Source organism: Lissotriton helveticus, chromosome 12, assembly GCF_964261635.1.
Source record: "Lissotriton helveticus chromosome 12, aLisHel1.1, whole genome shotgun sequence".
Lineage (NCBI taxonomy): Eukaryota > Metazoa > Chordata > Amphibia > Caudata > Salamandridae > Lissotriton > Lissotriton helveticus.
Window position 1 is genome coordinate 877,750,100 of NC_136073.1, and position 16,601 is coordinate 877,766,700.

A 16,601-nucleotide genomic window follows, 5' to 3' on the forward strand; every position below is an offset into this window, starting at 1 on the left:
GTGTTCCCCTGCATCAAAGCCTCATAGAAGTGGTGCATTGAAATCTATAGGATTTCAGTGTGCCACTTCTAGGATGCCATTGCGTCAAAACCTTACGCAGGCCTAATGGCAGGAGTAAGGGTGACACAGGCTCTTTCACATGGGGCTTTCTCCATGTGAAAGGACACATTCCTGGAGTTGTGTCTGTTTTCGGACACACCCCAGCAATGCGTCACTTTTGTGCCTACTGATATGCCAGTAATACTGACTTATCTGTGACTCCTTGCAACATGATACGGCGTACTGCAAATAAGGCGCATCCATGGTGTCGCAAGGAGAGCGCACTGAGAAGTGTTGCATCGCTGCTTTGTCGCATCGATGCAACACCTCTCGTTAATAATGCCCGAAGAGTTGCAAATTCCAGACCTCCCTGTAAATGAGTCACAATGACTGGTGCACCTCGATATGCGTTGCACCAGGCAATTCCGGTCACAAACACCGTAGAGTCACAAATTCTGTACTTTCCTGGAAATGAGGCACAACGTCCGGTGCACGATGATACAGGTTGCACACACAGGCACAAGTTCAGCAGAGCCACACCCCCACCTCCAAGGGTTGCACCCTGTGAATCAGACACTGCAGGCAACGAGCATGCCGTCGGCGGGGCCCACAAGAGAGATGTGGCATGATCGATGAAACACGCCATGCGGGGTACCGCAACTGGTGAATCCACTCATCACCAACAAGACGCTTATGAATGTCAGGGTCCCTGAAGTAAAGGAACCACACGCCTTACATGCAGGCAAGATTTCTGGGGTTCCACATTAGACAATCTCTGTCCAGGCACAAGTCTTATTCCATGCTCACACCGCGCTACCCGATGGGGTTCAGTAGCCGATGACGGCACTTGAGAGGACACCGCTCTCCAGATGTCCCAGGTAAATGGTGTAGGTGACTCGTGTTGTTAAGAGAGACAGTATGAGATAGGTGCGAGGAACAGAGAAACTGATGGGACACCTTAGAGAGAAGGAGACGGGTGAGAGAGCGAGAGCTGATAAAGAGATAGCCGCTTAGAAACAAATTGCTGAGAGAGGTAGGAAGGATGGAAATGTGACATGTAGATGATAGACAGCTGCAAGAGAGGAGAGAGCAGAAATGGAAGAAGCTGAGAGAGAGCTGAGGGCAAGATGTGGGCGCTTTGATAAAAAGGCAGATGGATGAGAAAGAAACAGCTGGATGGGGGAGAAGGAGGTAAAAGGGAGATTATAAAGGCAGTACCTACCCTCTTTATCAGCCTTACACTCATTGCATGAGGTGGGTGGAAATTGCGTAATCGCGTTACGCAAATCTCTGCGAAACGGTAAAAAATCTCCGCAAACACGCAGAAATTCCGTGAACACGCGGAATTGCTTGTTCGCAATGCTTTTTTACTGTTCGCAATCGCTCTGTGCGTGCTCGGGGGGAAATATCTCGCAAACACGCATTTAAGAACGCGAACAAGCAAATAATTCCGCGAAGTTGCGGAACGCAGAATTTTGGGCAATCTCGCGTTTTTCTGCGGAACACGAAATTACCGCGAATGGAACGAAATTTCCCGACCAGGCCTAATGATTTGTAACTGCAGTAACGTCCCGTCATATGATGTCATCAGAGTAATATGTCATGTGACCTCACTTCCTATGATGATATTAGGTGAACGTTTGCAAGATGCCTCTTCCGGTGATGTAACTGGGGTGGTCAAAGGGCAAGTCTTATCACATCCGCTCCCCCTGGGATTTTGGTGAATTGAGGTCCATGGGTGCTGTTCCATTTTTAAACTGCAGTGGTTCTGGTGAAAAATACAGACACTGCCCTAACCCTGTACAGTGCACATCCTGTCCTATTCCAGGTACGCTAGCCTAGTGAGAAAACACTAAACTTCTCCATTGGGTATGAGTGTAACTCTGCTTCTACACTCTCAATGGTGGGCAGACGCAATCTGCTTCATTGTAGACATACAGCTAGATTCATGAACAAAAAATCGCCTCGCAAAGGGCCAGATTCTCAGAATCTGGCCCTTTGCGAGCGCAATTTTTGCATTTGGGATTCATCATCCCAAATGCAAAAATCGCATATTTGCGAGGAATTGCATTTAAAGAATCTCTATTTGAGATTCCTTAAATGCAATTCATTAACCAATTTTAATTTGCGAATTCGCAATATTTGGCCGCTATTTACCACGAAGTCTGACTTCGTGGTAAACAGCGAAAAAATAGAAAAAAGCGTTTAAGTGCATTTTTCTCAGTTGCATGTAGGCCCATAGGAATGAATGGGAAGTTATTCCTTTTTTGCGATTAGCAATTTGCTAATCGCAAATAAGGAAGATGTAGGAATCGCAATATTTTTTGCAATTCCTACATGAATCCCGTTTTGCAAGTCCTTAATAGCGATTCCTTATGAATCGCTATTACAGACTCGCAAAACGGGACTTTGATGAATCTAGGTGATAGACTTCATATTTTTTTAAGAAAACAGTAATTTTGTTAAAATAAAAATGTCAACTCTAAGGATTCTCAGGACCTCTCAAGTTAACAAGAAGTGCCAGTAAGCCAACTGGAAGTCCCAGTAAGCCAACAAGAAGTGCCAGTAAGCCAACAGGAAGTGCCAGTAAGCCAACTGGAAGTCCCAGTAAGCCAACAGGAAGTGCCAGTAAGCCAACAGGAAGTGCTAGAAAGCCAACAGGAAGCGCCAGTAAGCCAACAGGAAGTGCCAGTAAGCCAACTGGAAGTCCCAGTAAGCCAACAAGAAGTGCCAGTAAGCCAACAGCAAGTGCCAGTAAGCCAACAGGAAGTGCCAGTAAGCCAACAGGAGGTCCCAGCAAGCCAACAGGAAGTCCCAGTAAGCCAGTAAGCCAACAGGAAGTCCCAGTAAACTAACAGATAGTCCCAGTAAGCCATCAGGAAGTGCCAGTAAGCCAACTGGAAGTCCCAATAAGCCAGGTGTGGCTTTTTGATTTTTCCAGCAGATTTTACTAGTAACTTTTTAGAGGTCTTCTTATTTTCATTTCAAAATTGCTTTTTTCAAACAGGGCCGGGCTGGGAACCAAAAGCGGCCCTGGCAAAGTGCTCGGCCGGCCCCCCAGGGGGAGGTTGGGGGTGCGACCGAGCTCTCTGCCGGGGCCGGTTTTCGGCCGATTTTGGTACAGGGCCGATTTTGCAGCTATGCTGCAAAAACGGCCCTGTAACAAAACCGGCCCCCACCCTTGCGGCGCACCGGGGGATTTCCCGGTACCCGCAACGGCCAGTCCGGCCCTGTTTTCAAATTATGCAATGGTATACTGGCGAATCATTTTGTGTGTTTTTTTTATGCATAGACACATACATTGGTATGATATGTTGTGCATGGTTTAAATTATATAAACAATAAAGACTTTGCCCCAGGCCTGGCAGTACCTGCCACTTCAGAGATCACTTGGCCTTGAGGCTTCAAGCATAAATTCTATGGACCTAGTCCAAAAATGAATGTTTGAACTGGAAATACTAAGATCCACAGACCTGAAATGGCACACCAATAGACCTCCAAGAGGCCATTGAAATAGACTCAAGAGTGAGGCTGTGCTCTAGGGTATGAGGCTCAGACCCAGCAGTGCCCAAAGTAGGTCCAGGAGAGACATAAAGTTAATGTAATGATTTACTTTACAGAGTTTGTCCCACGACACCAGTGTTGGCCATTGTGGCTCACACCTGATGATGATGTCTCGATCCAAGGTCTAAGGTTTGCCCCCTTTCAGTGGGGCTGTATTCAGACGTGTGAGACTAGAACCCAGTGTAGGAGACGGTGCCCTAAAGTAGCAAGCGTGTGAGATTGTGCCTAAAAGTGTGAGACTAGAGGCTAAGGAGACTCACTCATCAATCAATCAATACATTTGTAGAGCGCGCTATGAAGGCGCTGAAGGGAGGGGGGGGGTGTCACTACTGCTCGAATAGCCAGGTCTTGAGTTGTTTCCTGAAGGTGAGATGGTCCTGGGTCAGTCGTAGGTGTGCGGGGAGGGAGTTCCATGTCTTGGCCGCCAGGTAGGAGAACGATCTTCCTCAGGTGGTGGTTCTGCGAATCCGTGGGACGGTGGCGAGGGCGAGGCTGGTGGATCGGAGCTGGCGGGTGGGAGTGTAGAACGACAGGCGGTTGTTGAGGTATTCGGGGCCCGAGTCGTGGAGCGCTTTGTGTGCGTGGGTGAGCAGCCTGAAAATGATCCTCTTGCTGACGGGGAGCCAGTGCAGGTTTCTCAGGTGGGCGGATATGTGGTTGCGGCGGGGGATGTCGAGGATGAGTCGTGCGGAGGCGTTCTGTATGCGCTGAAGCCGTTTCTGAAGTTTGGCTGTGGTTCCTGTGTAGAGGGCATTCCCGTAGTCCAGTCGGCTTGTGACGAGGGCCTGGGTGACGTCTTTCTGGTTTCGGTGGGGCATCCACTGGAAGATCTTACGGAGCATGCGCAAGGTGTTGAAGCATGAGGACGAGACTGCGTTGACTTGCTTGGTCATTGGGAGGGAGGAGTCCAGGATGAATCCCAGGTTGCGAACGTGGTTCGTGGGCATCGGTGCGGTGCCTAGCGTCGTGGCCCACCAGGAGTCGTCCCAGGCGGATGGGGATTGTCTGAGGATGAGGACCTCCGTCTTGTCCGAGTTGAGCTTCAGACGGCTGTGCTTCATCCATTCTGCGACATCTTTCATTCCATCCTGGAAGTTGGCTTTGGCGGTGAGGAGGTCTTTGGTGAGGGAGAGTATCAGTTGGGTGTCGTAGGCGTAGGAGATGATGTTGATGCTGTGTTTGCGTGCGATGGTGGCGAGGGGGCTCATGTAGATGTTGAAGAGGGTGGGGCTGAGTGAGGAGCCCTGGGGTACGCCGCAGATGATATTGGTGGCCTCAGAGCGGAAGGGAGGGAGGCGGACTCTCTGGGTTCTGTCGGAGAGGAACGATGTGATCCAGTCCAGGGCCTTTCCTTGGATCCCAGAGTTGTGGAGGCGGGTTATTAGGGTGCGGTGGCAGACGGTATCAAAGGCTGCAGAGAGGTCCAGGAGGATGAGGGTGGCTGTCTCTCCGTTGTCCATCAAGGTCCTGATGTCATCGGTGGCTGCGATGAGGGTGGTCTCAGTGCTGTGGTTGGCTCGGAATCCGGACTGGGATGGGTCGAGCGAGTTGTTTTCTTCGAGGAATGTAGTCAGCTGTTTATTGACGGTCTTCTCGATGACTTTAGCCGGGAAGGGAAGAAGAGAGATGGAGCGGAAGTTCTTGAGGTCTTTGGGGTCCACTGTTGGGTTCTTCAGAAGGGCGTTGATTTCTGCGTGTTTCCAGCTTCCAGGGAAGGTGGCTGACGTGAAGGAGCTGTTAATGATGTTCCGGAGGTGGGGTGGGATGGTGGTGTTGGCTTTGTTGAAGATATAATGAGGGCATGGGTCGGAGGGGGAGCCGGAGTAGATGGTGTTCATGAAGAGGGTGGTGTCTCCAGTGCTGATGGGCGTCCATGCGCTGAGGCTGGTGGTGGGGGTCGTTGGTTTGGTGGCTGGAGGCGGAGTCTGGGGTCCGAAGCTCTCGTGTATATCAGCGATCTTGCGGTGGAAGAATGCGGCGAGGGAATCGCAGAGGTCTTGCGAAGGTGTGATGTCGTTGTTGCTGGCGCTGGGGTTGGAGAGTTCTTTGACGATGCTGAAGAGTTCCTTGCTGTTGTGGGAGTTGTGGTCCAGACGCTCTTTGAATGATGTCCTTTTGGTGGTGCGGATCATCTGGTGGTATTCGCGGGTGGCGCTCTTGAGGGCTGTCATGTTTTCTGAAGTCCGCTCGTGGCGTCAAGCTTTTTCGAGGGTTTGGCAAGCTTTCTTAGCGATTTTGCGGGCGTCTGTGAACCATGAGGTTTTTCTGTTGCTAGTCTTGCCTGGGGGTTTCTTCAGTGGAGCGAGGTCGTCGCCGCAGTTGGTGATCCACTGTGCGAGATTGTCTGCTGTGACGTTGGTGTCAGGGGTGTCGGCAGGTGGGTTCTGGCTCAGCGATGTGGTCAGCTGGTCTGTGGGGACTTTGCTCCAGCATCTGCGGGGGATCTGTAGCGTGTGGTGGTGGGATGTGGTCTTCTTGAAGGTGAAATGGATGCAGCTGTGGTCGGTCCAGTGTAGTCCGGTGGAGTGGCTGAAGGCAATGTGGCTGCTGGCAGAGAAGATGGGGTCGAGCGTGTGGCCGGCATAGTGGGTGGGGGTGTTCACCAGTTGCTTGAGTCCGAGGTTGTCGAGGTTGTCGAGCAGGGTGGTGGAGTTGTTGTCGTTGTTTTTCTCCAGGTGGAAGTTCAGGTCCCCTAGGAGGATGTACTCTGGTGAGGCTAGGGCATGCGGGATGATGAAGTCGGCGATGGTTTCGCTGAATTGTGTCCGTGGGCCCGGGGGTCTGTAGATGAGCGTTCCTCTGAGGGTGGTCTGGGGGTCGGTGTGGATTTGGAAGTGTAGGTGTTTGGCGGCGGTGAGTGTGTCTTCGGCGTTGGTCGTGATGCTGATGGTGTTCCTGTAGATGATGGCGATTCCTCCTCCAGTTTTGTTGACGCGGTCCTTCCAGGTGATTTTGTAGCCGTCCGGGATGGCTATGGCGGTGTCGGGGGCAGAGGAGGCATTCATCCAGGTTTCTGTGAGGAAGGAGACGTCTGGTGCTGTTGTATCAAGGAGTTCCCAGAGTTCGACGGCGTGTTTGTGGACGGAGTGGGTGTTGAGCAGGATGCACTTGAGGTGGTTGTTGTTGTCGTTGCTGTGTTCGGTGGGCGGGGTGCAGGTTCGGAGGCAGGAGAATTTGCATGCTTGGCAGGTGAAGGGTCCGTGGGTGCGTTTCGGGGTGGCTTGGTGGCAGGGGCAGGTCATCCTGTGTTGAGTACGGTGAGGGTGGCGGTGTCGTACCTCAGTCGGGTGCCCTGGCAATGGCTGGGGCAGGTGTTCTGGCGCTGGGCGCGGTCCAGGCACGGACGGGCGCAGACGGGCCTGCTGTGCGCGTCCGCTGCGCTTCCGCGTGGCGCCCTCCATAAGAGGTGAAGTGGGAGGGAGGAGCAGCTGGGAGGCGGGAGCGGGGTGGCCACTGGGCGACTGGCACGGGGCACAGAAGGCAAAAGGGGGCGGGCCGCAGGGGAGCAGCAGCGGGAAGTGGGGAGCGGGGGGGGCACAGAGGGCGAGGGCGCAGAATGGGCGGCAAACAGAGAGGCAACCAACAAGTAAAACAGGGCAACAATCAGCAATAAAAAGAAACAAGCAGCAGAGACAGGTACCAGGGCACACCAGCGGCGAACCCTTGGCAGCAGCAGCAGGGGCAGACACGGGCAGTCACGGGCAACCAGGGGGAGCCGTGCGGCGTGGGGAGTGTCCAGAAGCACAGTAAAAGACTGTGAGACATATAGAGTGGGACTGTACTTACACCTAATTAGTAACACTGTTGTCTTCTGAGATGCAAGACACACATTCTTGAGTGAGTGTGGGAAGAAGCAAGGGTGACAATATGTGATTCTCACACTTAATGAGTGAGACTTATTTGCATGTATAGCCAATAAGGTACCTTATGCTCCAGCCTTTAGTCACATTAAGAACCCAAGGAACCAGAGGCCATATTATGCATTTAGGCGCACATTCTCTCTTTGTGCCTGCCGCACCTTAAAGCAGCTGTGCCAGGCGCAAACAGGGAACGTGCACCCTATTACATAGAATGTGCTGCCCCAGGGGAGCCGCCAACCCGCGCTACCCTGGGGCAGCGCATCGAAGAGAAGTACGGAGCGACTTTGAAGTTTCACTGGGCATGTGGCAATCCCCACTTTGATGGGGGAATAGGGATCCCTTCGCAGGCGGGTGCAATCAGTGACTGCTCCTGTCTGCAAGGGGATGTCTGGGGGATCCATAGGACCCTCTTTCCCCCCTGCAGAGGGCTGCTCGCGGGGGCGCACTGTCCGTGCGCCTCCTGACAGCTTATTTGCCTCTGTGATCTCGTCTGTAATATGGTGCGGGCGCAGAGGCAAAAGGACCCCTCACTTGCATGGGGCACGCCCACATGCAAATGAGGGAACGCCCCCTGCAGACGGCACTGGCAGTTTAAGTGCGCCGGCGCTATCAGTATCACGGACGGGCCCGCACAATCATCTGCTGCCCCTTCTGTAATACCAAAGTGTCCTGGGGGCGCGCAGAGCGGGCGCAAACGCCTGTTGCGCCCCCGGGGCACGCTCTGTTACACTGCCCCAGATGTAAAAAGATACTGGTTCACGATGTGGTTGCCGTCAGCGGCCAAACATATGTGATCAAAATCTACTCCTGCCAACCACCCTATGTCACAATGACCCGCCTACTTAATATTCATAAGGCAGGTTGCAAATTGCAGCTCCTTCCGACTGTGCACTTTCACGTGGACAGGGCTCAACGGGGACCGCAGACCAACATTCATGAGGGTGTTTCTTAAAATTGTTCTGTAATGGAAACTGGGCTGCTTTAAAATGACATTCTTTGTGTTTTGAAATACTTCAGTGAGAGTTAGGGAATTCTGCCATAGAGTTACCGCCCCAACTTGGGAGTGGGTCATTTTTCAATGGTTTGCAACCAGAATTATCTTTGAAAACCGTTGATACATAGGGTTTTGGAGCCAGATGTACTAATATCTGGTTGCAAAAATCCAGGCGCAATTTGCACCCGGCAAAAATGTATACGAATTGACATATATATATATATATATATATATATATATATATATATATATATATATATATATATATATATATATATATATATATATACTACATATGGTCAGTTTGTAAAATTCTGGATTGAGACAGGTCGTAATACGACCTACCTCAGGAATATCAATGAGGTAGGTGGTGAATTGTGACTCATTCTGATTGGTGGCCTTCACAGGAATGGGGGCCTGCTAGCGTCAGCAGACCACCGTGCCTGCAGCAGCCGGTAAAGGCAGGTCACTTTTCTTAAAGGGAAAGAGCTGCGTTAAAAAAAAAGTTGTTTACTTTTTAGTGATAGTTTGTTTGAGATCCACTGCTTACTCGGCAACAAACTTTTCAAAAAAAAGTTCACAAAGGGAAAAGGGTTTCTTTAAGTGCTTCCCTTGGGAGTCTGTAATTTTAAAATAATTACAGTTTAAATTGCAAAACATTGATACACTGCATACCTAATCAGTATTTGGAAGGGACGCCTATAAGAGACCTCCTTTAAATACTATGGTAATATTTACAAGCCACTTGCACCACTTTTGCGTCACTTTTAACATAGGAAAAGTGACTCAAAAGTGGCGCAAGGGGCATGTAAACCTGCCTCTCACTTGGTAAGGGGTCGGAATTTCATTTTAGGAGTCAGTAAAAGTTTGCCAACAGCTACATCTGTGACTGGGGCCTGGGCGAGTGTTTGAAATTTTTCAACACCCCATCCATCATTTTGTTTTGTGACGGACTATAGCTTACTCTTGATGGCCCAGTTCTAGGGGTACGTTATTGGACCCGGCGAGCCCTTGATGGATAATCTGATCTGGGGGTACAAGGGGTGGGCGTTTTTGGATCACGGCGGGAGACTATAGGTTATCCTTGATGGCCCAGTTCTGGGGGTACATATCATTGGAGGCTTGGGACCAGTGGAGGTGCCTTTGATGGCCCAGTTTTCGGGGTGCATGGAGTTGAGACTTTGGGGCTAGGGCGGCAGTTCGGGGGGGGGGTCCCTGGGAGCGGGGAGGGGGTTAATTGGTTCCTAATGGAGGCTCTGTGCGGAGGGCGCCGGGGCCGCTGTGGACGGGGGGCCGGGCCTGCGCCTTTGTGCGCCCTGGGAGCGCCGCGGGCCTGGCCGGGCCCCGCCGTCGCCCTGGAGACCGCTGCGGGCGGACCTTGAATGGCAGCCGGGCCCGGGGAGGGAGCCATGGGGACCGGAGGGGGCCGGGGGTTCAGATGTCACCCCCATCTGCAGGACAAAGGGGCGGCCCCGCGCGGGCCGGGCGCATGGACCACCGGGCCTTTGTGCGCCGAGGCCGGGCTGTGCCGGGGCCCAGGGCGGGCTGCAGGCGGGCGGGGCCCGGGGAGGGCTGCAGGCGGGTGGGGGGGGGGCTGCAGGCGGGCGGGGCCCCCATTCACCCCACCGGCCCGGCTGGGGGCCTCCGCAGCTCTCCGCTCATTAAACGCGCTCCATCCAGGGCTTAACTTCCTCCCGCTTCGCCCCTCTGCCCCCCGCAGCGCCCCTTTCTCCACTTCATCGCCCCCTTTATCTTCCCTCCTCCTCCTCGCTGCCTTCACTCGCCTCACTCTGCCTCTCCCAGGAGTTCATTCATCAGCCTCCAGCTCCTGCTCGACTGCATCTCCCGCCTTACTCCCTCATTCCTCCATCTCCCACTTTACACCTTCATTCCTCCAGCTCCCACTTTACCCCTTCATTCCCCCAGCTCCCACTTTACTCCTTCATTCCTCCAGCTCCCGCGTTACTCCTTCATTCCTCCAGCTCCCGCTTTACTCCTTCATTCCTCCAGCTCCCGCGTTACTCCTTCATTCCTCCAGCTCCCGCTTTACTCCTTCATTCCTCCAGCTCCCGCGTTACTCCTTCATTCCTCCAGCTCCCGCGTTCCTCCTTCATTCCTCCAGCTCCCGCATTACTCCTTCATTCCTCCAGCTCCCACTTTACTCCTTCATTCCTCCAGCTCCCGCTTTACTCCTTCATTCCTCCAGCTCCCACTTTACACCTTCATTCCTCCAGCTCCCACTTTACCCCTTCATTCCTCCAGCTCCCACTTTACACCTTCATTCCTCCAGCTCCCACTTTACCCCTTCATTCCTCCAGCTCCCACTTTACCCCGTCATTCGTCCACCTCCCACTTTACACCGTCATTCCTCCAGCTCCCACTTTACACCGTCATTCCTCCAGCTCCCACTTTACACCTTCAATTCCTCCAGCTCCCACTTTACACCGTCATTCCTCCAGCTCCCACTTTACACCTTCATTCCTCCAGCTCCCACTTTACACCGTCATTCCTCCAGCTCCCACTTTACACCTTCATTCCTCCAGCTCCCACTTTACCCTTCATTCCTCCAGCTCCCACTTTACTCCTTCATTCCTCCAGCTCCCACTTTACACCTTCACTCCTCCAGCTCCCACTTTACACCTTCATTCCTCCAGCTCCCACTTTACACCTTCATTCCTCCAGCTCCCGCGTTCCTCCTTCATTCCTCCAGCTCCCACTTTACACCGTCATTCCTCCAGCTCCCACTTTACACCTTCATTCCTCCAGCTCCCACTTTACACCTTCATTCCTCCAGCTCCCGCATTACTCCTTCATTCCTCCAGCTCCCGCCTTACTCCTTCATTCCTCCAGCTCCCACTTTACACCGTCATTCCTCCAGCTCCCACTTTACACCTTCATTCCTCCAGCTCCCACTTTACACCTTCATTCCTCCAGCTCCCGCGTTCCTCCTTCATTCCTCCAGCTCCCGCATTACTCCTTCATTCCTCCAGCTCCCACTTTACACCTTCATTCCTCCAGCTCCCACTTTACCCCTTCATTCCTCCAGCTCCCACTTTACTCCTTCATTCCTCCAGCTCCCACTTTACACCTTCATTCCTCCAGCTCCCACTTTACACCTTCATTCCTCCAGCTCCCACTTTACTCCTTCATTCCTCCAGCTCCCGCGTTACTCCTTCATTCCTCCAGCTCCCACTTTACACCTTCACCTTCATTCCTCCAGCTCCCACTTTACCCCTTCATTCCTCCAGCTCCCACTTTACACCTTCATTCCTCCAGCTCCCACTTTACACCGTCATTCCTCCAGCTCCCACTTTACTCCTTCATTCCTCCAGCTCCCGCGTTACTCCTTCATTCCTCCAGCTCCCACTTTACACCTTCATTCCTCCAGCTCCCACTTTACCCCTTCATTCCTCCAGCTCCCACTTTACTCCTTCATTCCTCCAGCTCCCGCGTTACTCCTTCATTCCTCCAGCTCCCACTTTACACCTTCACCTTCATTCCTCCAGCTCCCACTTTACCCCTTCATTCCTCCAGCTCCCACTTTACACCTTCATTCCTCCAGCTCCCACTTTACACCTTCATTCCTCCACCTCCCACTTTACACCGTCATTCCTCCAGCTCCCACTTTACACCGTCATTCCTCCAGCTCCCACTTTACCCCTTGATTCCTCCAGCTCCCACTTTACACCGTCATTCCTCCAGCTCCCACTTTACTCCTTCATTCCGCCAGCTCCCACTTTACCCCTTCATTCCTCCAGCTCCCACTTTACTCCTTCATTCCTCCAGCTCCCACTTTACCCTTTGATTCCTCCAGCTCCCACTTTACCCCTTGATTCCTCCAGCTTCCTCCAGCTCCCACTTTACCCCTTGATTCCTCCAGCTCCCACTTTACTCCTTCATTCCTCCAGCTCCCACTTTACACCGTCATTCCTCCAGCTCCCACTTTACACCGTCATTCCTCCAGCTCCCACTTTACACCTTCATTCGTCCACCTCCCACTTTACACTGTCATTCCTCCAGCTCCCACTTTACACCTTCACTCCTCCAGCTCCCACTTTACACTGTCATTCCTCCAGCTCCCACTTTACACCTTCACTCCTCCAGCTCCCACTTTACACCGTCATTCGTCCATCTCCCACTTTACACCGTCATTCCTCCAGCTCCCACTTTACACCTTCATTCCTCCAGCTCCCACTTTACCCTTTGATTCCTCCAGCTCCCACTTTACACCGTCATTCCTCCAGCTCCCACTTTACACCTTCATTCCTCCATCTCCCACTTTACACCGTCATTCGTCCACCTCCCACTTTACACCGTCATTCCTCCAGCTCCCACTTTACACCGTCATTCCTCCAGCTCCCACTTTACACCTTCATTCCTCCAGCTCCCACTTTACACCTTCATTCCTCCAGCTCCCACTTTACACCGTCATTCCTCCAGCTCCCACTTTACACCTTCATTCCTCCAGCTCCCACTTTACCCCTTCATTCCTCCAGCTCCCACTTTACTCCTTCATTCCTCCAGCTCCCACTTTACCCCTTCATTCCTCCATCTCCCACTTTACACCGTCATTCGTCCACCTCCCACTTTACACCGTCATTCCTCCAGCTCCCACTTTACACCGTCATTCCTCCAGCTCCCACTTTACACCTTCACCTTCATTCCTCCAGCTCCCACTTTACCCCTTCATTCCTCCAGCTCCCACTTTACACCTTCATTCCTCCAGCTCCCACTTTACACCTTCATTCCTCCAGCTCCCACTTTACACCGTCATTCCTCCAGCTCCCACTTTACACCTTCATTCCTCCATCTCCCACTTTACACCGTCATTCGTCCACCTCCCACTTTACACCGTCATTCCTCCAGCTCCCACTTTACACCTTCATTCCTCCAGCTCCCACTTTACACCTTCAATTCCTCCAGCTCCCACTTTACACCTTCATTCCTCCAGCTCCCACTTTACACCTTCAATTCCTCCAGCTCCCACTTTACACCGTCATTCCTCCAGCTCCCACTTTACACCTTCATTCCTCCAGCTCCCACTTTACACCGTCATTCGTCCAGCTCCCACTTTACACCTTCATTCCTCCATCTCCCACTTTACACCGTCATTCGTCCACCTCCCACTTTACACCGTCATTCCTCCAGCTCCCACTTTACACCTTCATTCCTCCAGCTCCCACTTTACACCTTCATTCCTCCAGCTCCCACTTTACACCGTCATTCCTCCAGCTCCCACTTTACACCTTCATTCCTCCATCTCCCACTTTACACCGTCATTCGTCCACCTTCCACTTTACACCGTCATTCCTCCAGCTCCCACTTTACACCGTCATTCCTCCAGCTCCCACTTTACACCGTCATTCCTCCAGCTCCCACTTTACACCGTCATTCGTCCACCTCCCACTTTACACCGTCATTCCTCCAGCTCCCACTTTACACCGTCATTCGTCCACCTCCCACTTTACACCGTCATTCCTCCAGCTCCCACTTTACACCGTCATTCGTCCACCTCCCACTTTACACCGTCATTCCTCCAGCTCCCACTTTACACCGTCATTCGTCCACCTCCCACTTTACACCGTCATTCCTCCAGCTCCCACTTTACACCGTCATTCGTCCACCTCCCACTTTACACCGTCATTCCTCCAGCTCCCACTTTACACCGTCATTCGTCCACCTCCCACTTTACACCGTCATTCCTCCTGCTCCCTTTGTACCCCTTCATGCGTCCATCACGCACTTGACTCCTGTATTCGCCTGCCTACCACTTTACTCCTTCATTCGTCCTTTACCCACGTTACTCCTGTATTCGTCCACCTTCCATTTTACCCCTTCCTTCCCGCCTACTCCAGTTTCGCTTCACTCTTAGCTCCCGGTTTACCTTTCAACCCCCCCCCCCCTTGTGTTTTACAAGCAGCTGTGTGTTCCAGACGTCCGAAATTGACGTACAGGTTATGACGTACTACTACGTGTGCCTTCGCGCCCATGTGTCTATATCGCTTTGTTTTGCAGACGCGGCTCCTTTTCCTCGCTCTGTCACAGGCGAAAAGCGCCTCCTAACGCTGGAGTTCCAAGCGCTGCAGCAGCTGTGACTCGTGCACCCTCACATCTGTCTGCTTTACATCACCTCGTTGAGCTGGCGCTGCGACCCCTGTAGTAAGTGGGTAATCGAGGGGAACCCACAAGTGCCAGGGCTCTCGCCAGGAGGCATCTTACACCAGCCCCTTTCAATTGTTCGTGCTGCCTAAAACAGAATCAACGATTAACCATAAAAGTGGGTAGAGGATGTAGCGTAAAGGCCAGAGCTGCCGAGCTGGGGAACCAGGTTCGGGTCTTGGCTTCGGCTCAACATCCTGTGATTCTGGGCAAATCACTTTATCTTCCCGCGCCTCCCACAAATGAATGTTTCCTCAACTGGTGCTCATGAAAAGCGCAGGAGTTGATTAAGTGCCCGGCTCAAATTAAGGGCTACCTGTAGGTACACTTCCAGTGGTAATGTAACTCCATGGCTATAGTCCCCCTCCCTCAGGGCTGGGCCCACGCCGTTTCCATGGTGCGAGTCTCTCCTTAAACGAGCTTCCGGGACTCCCCTGGGACTAACAGTCTCACGTTCTCGCGGAAGTCTCCCTCTCTCAGGGCTGGTGGGGGGGGGGGGGGGGGGGGGGTCTCTCGCTCGGGGCTGCGTTCACCATCTCCAGATGGGGGTCTCACAATCCCTAGGTGGCCAGTTTTGTTCTAGTGCTTGCTTTTCACCCTCCCATTGCTAAGGTCGCAGCCTTGCTTGGCAAGGGTCTCACACTCTCTCGGGGACGTGGGTGTCACTTGTTCGGGCTGCGACCACGCTCTCAGGATGGGGATTCAGAAAAGGGGGTGGTGATGAACAGAGTGTCTGAATTAAGCAGACCACTCTTACCCAGTCCAAAGATCAGGGCTTGATCCATCACCGTTATTTATCTCACTGCCCCATCCCAGCTCAGAACCTGGCTATATGCAAATTAGTCTGTCCCTGGCCCAGTGCATCATGGGAACAGGGCAGACCAAACTACCAAGCCAATTCTTCACCAGAAAGGAGACAAGCTACCGGGGACCGGTTTCTGGCATTTCAGCCTCTTCGGCCCGGCTTGCTTGAATCCTGATGGAGCAGTGAGAAAGGGACTCATGTCTGAGTATACCCTGCCACACCTATAGTGGCCAAAAACGATTCAGAAAAGGGGGTGGTGATGAACAGAGTGTCTGAATTAAGCAGACCACTCTTACCCAGTCCAAAGATCAGGGCTTGATCCATCACCGTTATTTATCTCACTGCCCCATCCCAGCTCAGAACCTGGCTATATGCAAATTAGTCTGTCCCTGGCCCAGTGCATCATGGGAACAGGGCAGACCAAACTACCAAGCCAATTCTTCACCAGAAAGGAGACAAGCTACCGGGGACCGGTTTCTGGCATTTCAGCCTCTTCGGCCCGGCTTGCTTGAATCCTGATGGAGCAGTGAGAAAGGGACTCATGTCTGAGTATACCCTGCCACACCTATAGTGGCCAAAAACGATTCAGAAAAGGGGGTGGTGATGAACAGAGTGTCTGAATTAAGCAGACCACTCTTACCCAGTCCAAAGATCAGGGCTTGATCCATCACCGTTATTTATCTCACTGCCCCATCCCAGCTCAGAACCTGGCTATATGCAAATTAGTCTGTCCCTGGCCCAGTGCATCATGGGAACAGGGCAGACCAAACTACCAAGCCAATTCTTCACCAGAAAGGAGACAAGCTACCGGGGACCGGTTTCTGGCATTTCAGCCTCTTCGGCCCGGCTTGCTTGAATCCTGATGGAGCAGTGAGAAAGGGACTCATGTCTGAGTATACCCTGCCACACCTATAGTGGCCAAAAACGATTCAGAAAAGGGGGTGGTGATGAACAGAGTGTCTGAATTAAGCAGACCACTCTTACCCAGTCCAAAGATCAGGGCTTGATCCATCACCGTTATTTATCTCACTGCCCCATCCCAGCTCAGAACCTGGCTATATGCAAATTAGTCTGTCCCTGGCCCAGTGCATCATGGGAACAGGGCAGACCAAACTACCAAGCCAATTCTTCACCAGAAAGGAGACAAGCTACCGGGGACCGGTTTCTGGCATTTCAGCCT